Source organism: Lupinus angustifolius, chromosome LG06 (genome assembly GCF_001865875.1).
Source record: "Lupinus angustifolius cultivar Tanjil chromosome LG06, LupAngTanjil_v1.0, whole genome shotgun sequence".
NCBI classification, from domain to species: domain Eukaryota; kingdom Viridiplantae; phylum Streptophyta; class Magnoliopsida; order Fabales; family Fabaceae; genus Lupinus; species Lupinus angustifolius.
The window spans coordinates 18,642,840-18,654,885 of record NC_032014.1 but is presented as its reverse complement, the minus strand read 5'-3'; positions in this window follow the sequence as shown (position 1 = coordinate 18,654,885).

The window sequence follows — 12,046 nt, the reverse complement described above, 5'->3', positions numbered from 1 at the left end:
AGATTTTTATCCTGATTCGTTTGCGGGTCCACTTGCAAACTACATCCAGATCTTCCCTTCTAATCTTAGGACATTTCTCTTCACTATATTGAAAGCATTGTATTGTTACATACACCAATTCAATTGCAAGACTCTAGACACTTCTTTCTTGAATTTCAAGAACCTCTAACCTTGGTTTGACTATCCCTATCGCCTAAGAAAACATTTCTCGCGATCTAGCCCCAACCAAAATTCTCGCTCTAAATTCAAGACCTCCAAGCCTTGGTGAAGATTCACTAAATCTCAATGGTGGTAAGACACCAAGAGACAAAACCTAATGTACAAACAGTATACAAATACAAAGTTTTACTAAGCACTAATATGCTCAATTTACAACAATGAAAACTCAAAGATTAACTCACACTCAAGTAACACAAGCCATCATGAGCGTATGCGAGTTAATACAAAATACAGGTAATGCATAATCTTTCTCAAAAATATCTAAACAGAATGCACGAACATGTAACAAAGTATGAATGAGATTTAGCACATTAAAACTACATGCAGTACATCATGAACAATATCAACTAAGTATGTTAATCTCTCTTTATTACACATGCATTTCTCTTCTGCCTAAATGATGCAGTAAATCATGGAAAATATATGTTTTCTAATAGATTCTAACAATGATATGCAATGCTACACGTTTCTACAATTTAACACAATTTATACAAAACGGATTTGGCTCCACAAACTGTTTTTTCAGTTACACAGTTAAAACAGTTAAAACAGAAAACACCAACTAACACATTAATTGATTAAGACTCGAAGTTAATCGATTAACCATCATATTTCAATACATGATTAAATGGTAAACTACTTATATATTATGCTTGATACCTATACATGTTTTAACAATTATGTTATTCCTAATATATACATATAACATGTATGATTGATGCATGAACACGTAATAAACTAGATGATATGCCTCATGTATATGATATGTTAACATTTATGGCTTGTGAGACTTACATCTAGGTTTACCTAACCTAGGCTCACTAGGCTCACTAACTAAGGCATACATCCCAGACTACTTAGAAATATAACTCTATTGATATAACCTAGTCTAGATATAACCCTTGAGTTATAGGCATGTTGATTATTGAGTCATCTTCAAGCTTTTACTAACTCGTTGTCTTCATCAAAACATCGGCAAAACATTGCTAGTAAAATATTTCTAGTGCGATCCTTGACACTTTGCACTTTCAACAACTATATGTAGAGCCCGAGTGAACGAACAAAACCAAAGATGAGGATCGGGATGTCGGAGGGTAACATCCATACTCCCCTTTTACGTTGACATTTATCCCCTAAGCTCCTAAGGGTGTGTTTACAAGTTTCCTTTTGGAAGAAGGAAAATGGAAAGTTTCAGAGCCATGAAATTCACTTGTAAAATGACCCTGAAGCTTTCGATTTTAATTCCTCCCCCTTGAAAAACCAACTTACAAACAAAACTTAAGTCTTTTGAGATCTAAGCCCTTATCCATGTAGCATAAAACTCTCCAGTTTAAAACCATCTTAATACACACAACAAAGAAAAACAAAGGGGGAGATTCATATCATCATTTAGGGGGTAATATTATCGTAATTAATTTCTGTTTCACAACAATGCATGTCTGAAGAGAAATTTATTAATAATCAATTTTCATTCTATAAAAGAAAATATTGAGAATTGCACTATATCGATTAAGATATTTATATGATGTTGATAGTGTTAAAGTTTGGTAATAATACACCTTAGCTGCTAATATTATTGAAGAAGCCTAGGCTTGTGATCTTGTGACCAAGTCCCTCTTGGATTTCTCAACCACCACAAAAGGCAATGATGCATTATAATGATGCTGATGATGAAGATGATATTAAAGATGGAGAGTTGTTTATCAATATCATCCCGTGACAAAAATAGTGGCTTTTCATCTTCAAATATAGAGCAATCAAGCTTGTAGCTAGGTGATATAGAAGTGTCATCATTGGACCTTGTTGTAGAAACATGTAAACATATACAAGTTTCCTTCAAGATTGATCAAGAACAACCTTTCCATTTCTCCCTTCATTAAGAGCCTTGCAAGCCCAACCATAAAAGAGTATGACTAGAGCAGAATCCGTAGTTGGAGCTGCTAAATGAAGAAAAACGCTACAAGAACACAGAGGAGAACGAAAAGCAAAACCGGGAAATGAGATCTTTTGCATCTTTTCTTTACGAACGGAAGCCTTGAAGGATAAAGAAAATGTCATGGAAGACATAATTAATTCACTCTAATACCATGTTAAAATGGTAGGAGTCATGAACAATCTTGATGAAACAAGAAAGAATGAGTAATGAATGATAATATTCTCATTATTGAATTGAATTACAAAGATTAGGGGAATACCCCTTTATATACAACAACAACTACAACAGAAAACAAAACCTGTTAACCAGATAATTGATTAACTCTGTTGATTAATCGAGCATCGCATACAAAGTCCACCTTAACAAACTAAACTAACTAACCTAGTTAATCGATTAACTTTTACATAGTTAATCAATTAACTATAGTGTTAAGCAATTAACTACGGTTATGTAGACTTTCTCATCAAAATAAACTCAAATTATAGACCTTTCCTCCCAACCATGGATTTTAAATTAATTTGAAGCTAGAATTGGACACATTAACAATAACAATGACAATAAATAACAACAAACCTTATGATTCAAACTAGGGGCAGAACGTAAGAGGAGCATGTGGGGGCAACTACTCCTCAACTTTTAAAAAATATTAAAATATTTATTTTACTAAAACTAAAATCTAATTTATTAATTTTGCAAAACACACAAGAGACACATAGAAGGCAATATTGTTACTTTGAGCATTATTATACTCAATATTCACACAGTAACACAACATAGAGCTAAAATCTCACTATCGTATTTAATATTCACATTGTTCACGTTGTAGCATAGACTATAAATCATTGTTAGCACAATGCATAATAATATCATTACATGCTTTTGTATGTGCTTTTTAGCAAAATCCACTTTACTGCAATTTGCAGTTGCTTTACCAATATTTTCTTAATGTTGTATTCTTATTTTCTCAATTGATAATTTAATTTTGCAGTATCATTACTTCATATTTGGGTGTTTTCTATTAACATTGTTGATACATTCTAATTTTTTGTTATATGATTAGGCACACTATATTTTTTATAGGCACACTCACTTTCTATTAATGATTTGCTTTTTTTAATGATTCATTATATGATTAGTTTCAGGTTAATAAAATTATCTAAAAACGCACAATGCCTAATTATAAAAAAAGATTCTGATTTTAAAGGAAACCTTTTGTCAAATATGACAAAGATGATATTGCTTTAATATACTTACTTCAACAAAATTCTTCAATTGGTTGGGTAGTCCAACCATATCAACAACATTGAAAGAGAAACCACTAGAGTGATTGTTTTGGAAAGAGAAACCACTGACATGATTGTTGATAGAAATAGAAACCACTAGAATGATTGTTGATGAAAAGAGAAATCACTTGCATAATCATCATCGAAACAATCGACAATAAGAAAAAATCACTACTAACATAATTCCTGGAGAAAAAAAGCAACCAGGATGATCATCAGTGGGAAGATAACTCAATGATATAATTATCATTAGAATGACAGTTGATTAGGAAAAAATCAGTGCTCATATAATTCATCATTTGGAGATAAGATATCATCGAAATGACAATCGGTGGGAGGTTAAACCAATATATAAATGAAGAAATTGTAATTTTGTATGGGAGGATATTAATATTTGTTTATTTGAATGACTTTTGCATGATATTTGGAATTATTGGGTTGAAGAAAGAAAGAATACTAACAATAAGGTGATAAAACAAAGAGAGATGACTAATTGAAGTTCCAAATTTGGTATTTTGATAGCAAAATAGTGGCCAAATAAGTCATGAGGATGAAACCGCTCTAATACCATGTAGAAATTTATTATAATAAATATTAGTCAAATTCAAATATGAGTTAACTCAAGTAATTTATTATATAGGCAAAATATATTACAAGCAATAAGATAATAATAAACTAAACAATAACTAACACAAAATAAATATAAATAATAAATAAATTCAAATAAAATAAAACTAATTAAATCCTAAATAAAAATATATCAATCCAAATATGTTTAATGATGATATTGAGAGGAATAAATATTCACCACTAAATTATAACTAATTTAAGATTTACAAGATCTCTTAAAAGAGTAAGATTTGTGTCTATACCATTATATAAGAAGCAAATATATAATCTTTACACCAATAGTAAATAGATATTAATTTTATTGATATTGATTTGGGTTAACATATAACACTGTTCCATAGAAATATTACGCTCTCTACAAAATATTTTAGCCGTGGTACGAAAATAAACAAGATTAACTTATTATTTATTATCATCCGTTCTTTAATATAAACTGAATCTAAAGCCTTATGTGTAATATATGCAACAGGAATGTAAAATAATGTTTAGTTTTAACATTAATTATGGATGCTAATGGAAACACGCAATTCTTCCTCTCTTTTTTTCTTCTGTCTTTGCACCAGCCACACCCATACTACTTTATTTATAATTAAGGTTTATTTGCAAGCTGAGTTTTTTAGGAATATAAAGATGAATAGATAGTTTTAGAAATATGAAATACACTTATAAAATGACTATAAAATCTTCTATTTCTTCTCCTTCTAAACTCAACTTGAAACTCAACGAAGAGAGAGTAAAAGTAGGTTGCCTCCTGCAGCAAGGTCGAATAATTGAGATGTTCATGTCTCAAGGATCATGCCTCCAAAATAGTCAATTTTGTAATTTTCTATTGATGAAATCTAGCAAAATAAATAAATAAATTAAGAAGGGAGATATGGACAAACCAGTTCCAACGAATTCAGCCCATGTGATACATTCCACTACGGTCCCAACACACCCAATGAGATGAGATTTTTAATTGTTTATTTATTAGAGAATAAAGACTAAAGAGCAAAGAGGCAATCTACATGCATTATCTCCACGCATTAAATGGTGCAATGTATCCTTCTACTAATTCTGCCTTCCTATCATTCTATTCCATTTCATCATATTTCACATTGGAGGTCACATGTCTCAAAATTATATCTTCATTTTATTCAATCAAATTTTGACAGATAATAAAATATTCAATATCACTTTAATTTTATTTTTCATTATTTAATTTTTTTAATAAATAATTCCATTGGAGGGGCTGGGATTGAAGACATTCGAAACAGATCAATTTCCTTCTCTTATGTGAGTCTACCCCTAACCACCCACTAGTCAACTTTACTAGAGATTGGATCAAAATCTTCTATGTATTTATACCCAAAATAATTAGCATATCATATATATGCAGATTCATGTATTCACTATTAAAAGGATAGAAATAATAATTTATTTATTTTGAAGAAAATAAAAATATTTTTGTGTTGGATATGGACTGACGAATCAGGATCATCTTCGGTAGTGGAGAGAAAAATTATTTTCTTCTTTTATTTTTAGTGACAAAAATATTATTTCAATATATATAAAATGATATAAGTGTCACACTATGCTGTTATTTCATTGTATATAAAACTATGTTCTTTTTACTTTGTTGACCCCATCTAAACTTGCTTTGGGTGAATGTTGTCGATGAAAACTTCAATCTGTGAATGCACATGATGCAACCCTTTCTAGTGTACAAAGTTCATAGAAACATGGTAAGAAGAGGGGCAAATTCCAAACTAAATCTCAGGATAATTATAAGAAAGATTGAAATTTGTTTGCGGTCGAAATGTAATAATATAAAGCTTAATTATCTAATGTGTATTGCTATTGAAAAAAAATAGTATTAATTTTTCTCTCTTTCTATGTGATGTAAAATAAGTACTTGTAGAAACAATAAATAAAGCAGACGCAAAAAAATTAACAGAGCAAGTGAAGAAAAAAAAATCGAAAATTTTAATGTTAAAAAACATCATCAATATCAGAACTAAATAACCATAGCAATAAGACTACTATGAAAAATAAGATTAAAATAAATCTAAATCTAGGAGGATACAGTTTCACCCACCTCAATGAAACATATATCTATCTTTTCTTGGTACTATTAAGAGTATTTTCTCATCTTTTGAGTAAAAAAACTAATCTCTTTCAAAATATGTAAATGTCTCTCCCAATAAGTGTTGCTCCCAAGAATCGAACACTTAACTTTTTGATCATATTGGGTAAAAGTGCAAACTGATTGCCGCAGAAGTAAGAATAATAGCACCCGAAATAATATTGTTTCCGTAAAGTAGAGATCGAGAAACTGGCTCACGAATACCGTCAATATCTATTTGAGGGGTAACAATGAAAGTGATAATAAATACAAAAGTTGCGGTCAATAAGGTAGGGATCATCAAAAGACAAAATCATTCGATGTAAAGACGGTTTTCAGTGTTGGTTATCCAGTTACAGAAGCGACCGTATAGGCTTTCGCTCTGGCGTCTCTCTAAAATTGCAGTCATGGTAAAATCTTGGTTTATTTAATCATCAGGGACTCCCAAGCACACGAATTCTCTATAACTAGATAATTGAGAGCTTGTTATTCAAGAGTATAACATGACTTATATACCGGTGTCAACCAATACAAATATCCACAGTACGCTCTTATTCATATAAATTGATCCGAATTTTTATGTCGCCCATTTCGTTTATTAAAAAAAGATAAAAAAAATTCTGTTTTCTATACATAATATGACTTCTCTATCGTTATGTACACATAACTTCGATATATAATGGGTTGTCCGGGACTCGAACCCAGAACTAGTCGGATGGAGTAGAAAATTTATCTGTTAATCAGATTCAACAGTAAAACAAGAAAAAATCTCTCCCTAACCGTACTTGCATTTTTCATTGCACACGGCTTTGCCTACGTATACATTTAAACCTGAGTTACTTCCCCATAAGAGGACCATAACTCTACAAAAGTTAAATATTAAGTTGATGAATCCTGAATCCCCACTCTTACTACATGAGCATTTCATAATCCTATAGTATAGGTATAAAATACTATAATGAATGCATTTTTTTATTATATTCTCGTTTAAGTAGAGTTTAGATTTACCCATTTACAAGGTATCATAACTAATCATTCATGATTGACTAGATCGTTGGTGAAAATAATATCCAAATACCAAACTATCTATCGAGACCTTACACTACCAGGCTAACATATTGTTAGGAAATATAATATCTATCTAGTACTCATTAAGATAACAATATCTATCTAGTGTTTCATTAGTATAATAATATCTTTCAAGTATTTCACTATGATGACTCTAATTTATATTATGGTGCAAGTCGCATGCATCTTCACTGGGTTTGGTACAATGCAATTTGCTCCCCTTGTTATTTGTAGGCGTTGGACAAGTGATATGATCATGCAGTTTTCTTTCCTCCCGCTCCAAGTTTGTTGCCTTACATTGCAAATTGAATTTTGGGCTTGTATATATCTTTACATCACTTAGGATAGGAATCCCAACAAATCTCTCTCCCCTCCCCTTTCTGACTTAGTTGGAAGGTATAATCACTCAAACTCTTTTTCAGCTGTATGTGAGTTTATTGACTGAAATTGTCTTGGTCAACATGTCGCACCAAATAATATTTGTGGTTAACATTTCTATTGCAAATTGAAGAAGGATTCTATGCTTATCAACAACCTAGTTTTGAAAATTTTGCATTTCCAAACCATGTTATCAAACTTAAAATGATTTATATGATTTAAAATAAGTCTCAAGAGTTTGGTATGATAAAGTAAGAAAAAATAATTTAAAAAAAAAATTGAAAGAGGAAAGAATGATAGAAAACTCTTCATTCATAAAACTAAGCATCATATATTTGATACAAATTTATATTGACGATATAATATTTGGTGTTAATAATAATGATTTGTATAATAATTTCTCAAAGCTTATGATATGCACTTTGTTAATGTTGTCCTTTCACTACTAATTGGGACTATAAATCATACAATTTAATGGTGTGACTTTCTTAAATCAAGCTAAGTATTGAAAAGAACTATAAAAAAAGTTTGGTATGGTGAAAGCTAAGGAAGTCATAACATCAATGACAACTTCATGCTACTTGGACAAGGAGATAATAAAATATCGTTGTCTAATTAAACCATTATCATATTTAACTGCTAGTAAAATCAATGTGATGTTTACTTTTTGTATGTGTATATGATATAAAACTAGTCCAAATGACTCACATATTTTTACTATCAAAAGGATATTAAAATATCTTGAAAATTTACAAATACGGATTACTATATACTAAGGACACTAACTTAACTTTATAGGTTATTTTAATTTTGATTTTGTCGGAAGTAAATTGTATATAAAAATTAGTAGTGGTAGTTGTTACTCGCTAAGAAGTTATTTAGTTTATTAGCATTAGTGCGTACAGGCACGAAGTGCCTGCATTCGTGCCTGCTGGCGAATATTATGTAATATTACATATTTAATTTTTATATATTTCATTTTTTAAATTAAAATGTATTTGTTGTGTTTGGTGTACATTATATTATATTTTTTGTGTTTATGATAATGTTTAATTTAGGTGAGATATGTGGTTAATTAATGTATTGGTGGTAGTTGTTTATGATTATATAGTTTTTTTGTAAAAATTAAATAATGTTAAGGGCAATATAGGAAATGAAAATTACACCATGAGGGAAGTTATTTCAAGTTTTGACTTTATATATAGTATAGATAGTAAAAACAGTTTTGTGTAGCTTTATCAATGAAAGAAGAGGAATACATTGTTTCCGGTAGTTGCTATGGTCAAATCTTATGGATGAAAGAATAATTGCAAGATTACGATCTAAAACTTGATCATATTCCAATCAAATGGGATAATACTAATACAATAAACCTAACAAAAAATCCTATTTTGTTTTGTAAAATAATACATATAGAAATTAGATATCATTTCTTTTACAAAAAGGGAGAATAAGCATTTCAAAGATGGAAGCATAAGGACTCACCTATTTTGTATTATGAAATGACTTATCAATAAGGTATTTGAATTCCCTCCTCCTCTAGTAGCATATGAAGGGCTAACTACCTTTTACAAAAAATGATAATATCTATCCTTAACTGGCTAAGCAATTTTAAGCAAATAATATAGAAATGGGTGTATGTTAGAATTTCTGACAATTTATGGGTCACAAATATAATTATATAATTGTGTTATGACCATTATTTAATTAGCCAGATATAAAATGATCTTCAGTAATTAATTTGGTGGCTAAGGGTATATGTGTCATGAAATATTGTAAGTGTAGATACCTTTAGGCAATTTCTGATTTGATAACGGGACTGAATTAGAATTATTGCAACTTAAGTAGTAACCGCTTCAGTTACTTTTATGGGTTATGGTCCCCATTTGAGGAGCAACGAGTTTTGTTGAGTGGGCTGATGAGAATAAAGGTGAATTGTGAGGGGTTATCCAAAAGGAGAGAAAACACCATCACAATTTACATAAGGCAATCTTGATCAGAACACATAGGTTGAACTTGGCTTTCTCATTCCCCTCTAAAGAAGCAGGAGGAAAACCATCAGGCTCTAACATATGGAAGATCATCATACCCACATACCTTCGAAATTCCAAATGGCTAATCAAGGTATGTTTTTCTTCTTCACCATGAAATCAATTGTGGTTTCTTCGGTCTGGATCAGGGTTGTTCCTTTCGGGTTTATGTTTGGGCATAAACATTGTGTTATAGAAACAAAGTCCTGATCATTAGGTTTTCAGCATATAGATTAGAGGATTATTCATATAAAATATCCTACAATTGGTATCAGAGCCACCCTAATATGATTCATGTGTGAAATTAGGTTTCTTTTTTCCTTCCCCAAATTTGAATTATTTAAGGTTTGCTTATTTATCTATGAAATTGGAATGATTAGGATATAAATTCATACTTTTCCATATGACTATATATAGATTCGAAATGAATTAATGTTTTTTTTAGTGGTTTCTTGATTTTTTGGGTGGTTTTTCGGAGAAGAACGATGCAAAAACCGCCATGTTCGTATTCTGTCGTAGTGCTCTCACTCAAGCGAGAACATGCTCACCCAAGCGAGATTGCCTCGCCCAAGTGAGAGCTAAACAGAAGCATTGGCTTATATTGCGCTCAAGCGAGAGTGCTTCGCCCAAGCGAGAGTACGCTCGCCTAAGCGAGGGTTCCTCGCCCAAGCGAGAACTGAACATAAGCATTGTCTTCTATTGAGCCCAAGCGAGAGTACCTCGCCCAAGCGAGAGTACCTCGCCCAAGTGAGAGTACCTCGCCCAAGCGAGAGTACAATAAGATTTATGGGGCTATGGTATCTCTGTGCACTAACTTTGATTGTTATTTGGTTATCCATTAAGTTGTCTGTTATTTCAAGTGAGCCAATTGAAGTGAAATGTCGCCAAAGTGACCCATTTCATGGATATAACTCATGAGGAATATTGGATGTAAGTGTGTATGATTATTCATGCGAGTATTAATTGGCCCAAAGGAAAGTTAATATTTTGCTGAAGATCATACACACCTGTGATGATAAACATGTTATACTTCTAAATTTTTTATACATGTGACTGATGAAATGGATCAATCCAAAGAGGGATTCATCAGTTGACATGTCTTATTATAATTGTTTGATCATTACAACAAGAGTACCACTTGTAGTAAATATCAGTGTCCAAAGACTTGATGTTAATGGTGCACTAGGTATCTTGATTTGGACATACCATTATTTAAACACACATTGATAATTTTAAGTTGTGAGCATATTTTATTATTTTTGTCTTTTGTTCTGTTCAGCTACATCAATTGCTTCTATATCTGCAAATTTAAATTCGGTTCCGGTCCTTGAGGGAGAAAATTTTAAGGACTGGAAAGAGAACATGGAAATTGTTCTTGGCTGCATGGATCTAGACTATGCATTAAGGGTAGAGCAACCCCCTTCTCCTTTAAGGATTATGAGAAGTGGGATCGCTCTAATCGCATGAGTCTAATGATTATTAAGCGCAGAATTCCAGAGGTCTTTAGGGGTACTATCTCAGATGAGATAAACAATGCCAAAGTTTTCCTTGCTGAGATTGAAAATTTCCTTGCTGAGATTGAAAAACGCTTTGCAAAGAGCAATAAGGCGGAAACAAGTACTCTGTTCTAGAACTTGATTTCCATGAGGTATCAAGGCAAGGGAAACATAAGGGAACATTATGGGAATGTCCAATATTGCTTCAAAACTTAAGGCCCTTAAGCTTGAGATGTGGGAAGACTTGCTCATACATTTGGTCTTACTTTCCCTTCCTGCACAATTCAGTCAGTTTAAGATTTCTTATAACTGTCAAAGGGAGAAATGGACTCTAAATGAGCTCATTTCATTTTGTGTGCAAGAAGAGGAAAGACTGAAGCGAGAAAGGACTAAAAGTGCCCATTATGTTAGTACCTCCAAGGACAAAGGCAAAAGGAAAATCACTTCAGAGCCCAAGAATGAAGCTGCTAAAGGTTCAGTGCAAAAGAAACAGAAGCATGATGATGTCTGTTTCTTTTGCAAAGGAACTGGACATCAAAAGAAGAAATGTGTAAAGTATCACGCCTGGAATGCTAAGAAAGGTACATTTATTACTTTGGTCTATTCTGAGGTCAATTTAACTTCAGTACCTGGAAACACCTAGAGGTTAGACTCCGGTTCAACTTCTAACATCAGCGTTTCAATGCAGAGTTGCCTAAGCTACCAAAAGCCTAATTATGTTGAAAGATACATCTACTTTGGCGATGGAAAATCGGTAGAAGTAGAAGCTATAGGGCATTTTAGGTTGTTATTATGTACTGGTTTTTAATTAGATTTGAAAGACACTTTTTTTGTACCGTCATTTAGACGAAATTTAATTTCTGTTTCTTATTTGGACAAATTTGGATATTGTTGTTCATTTG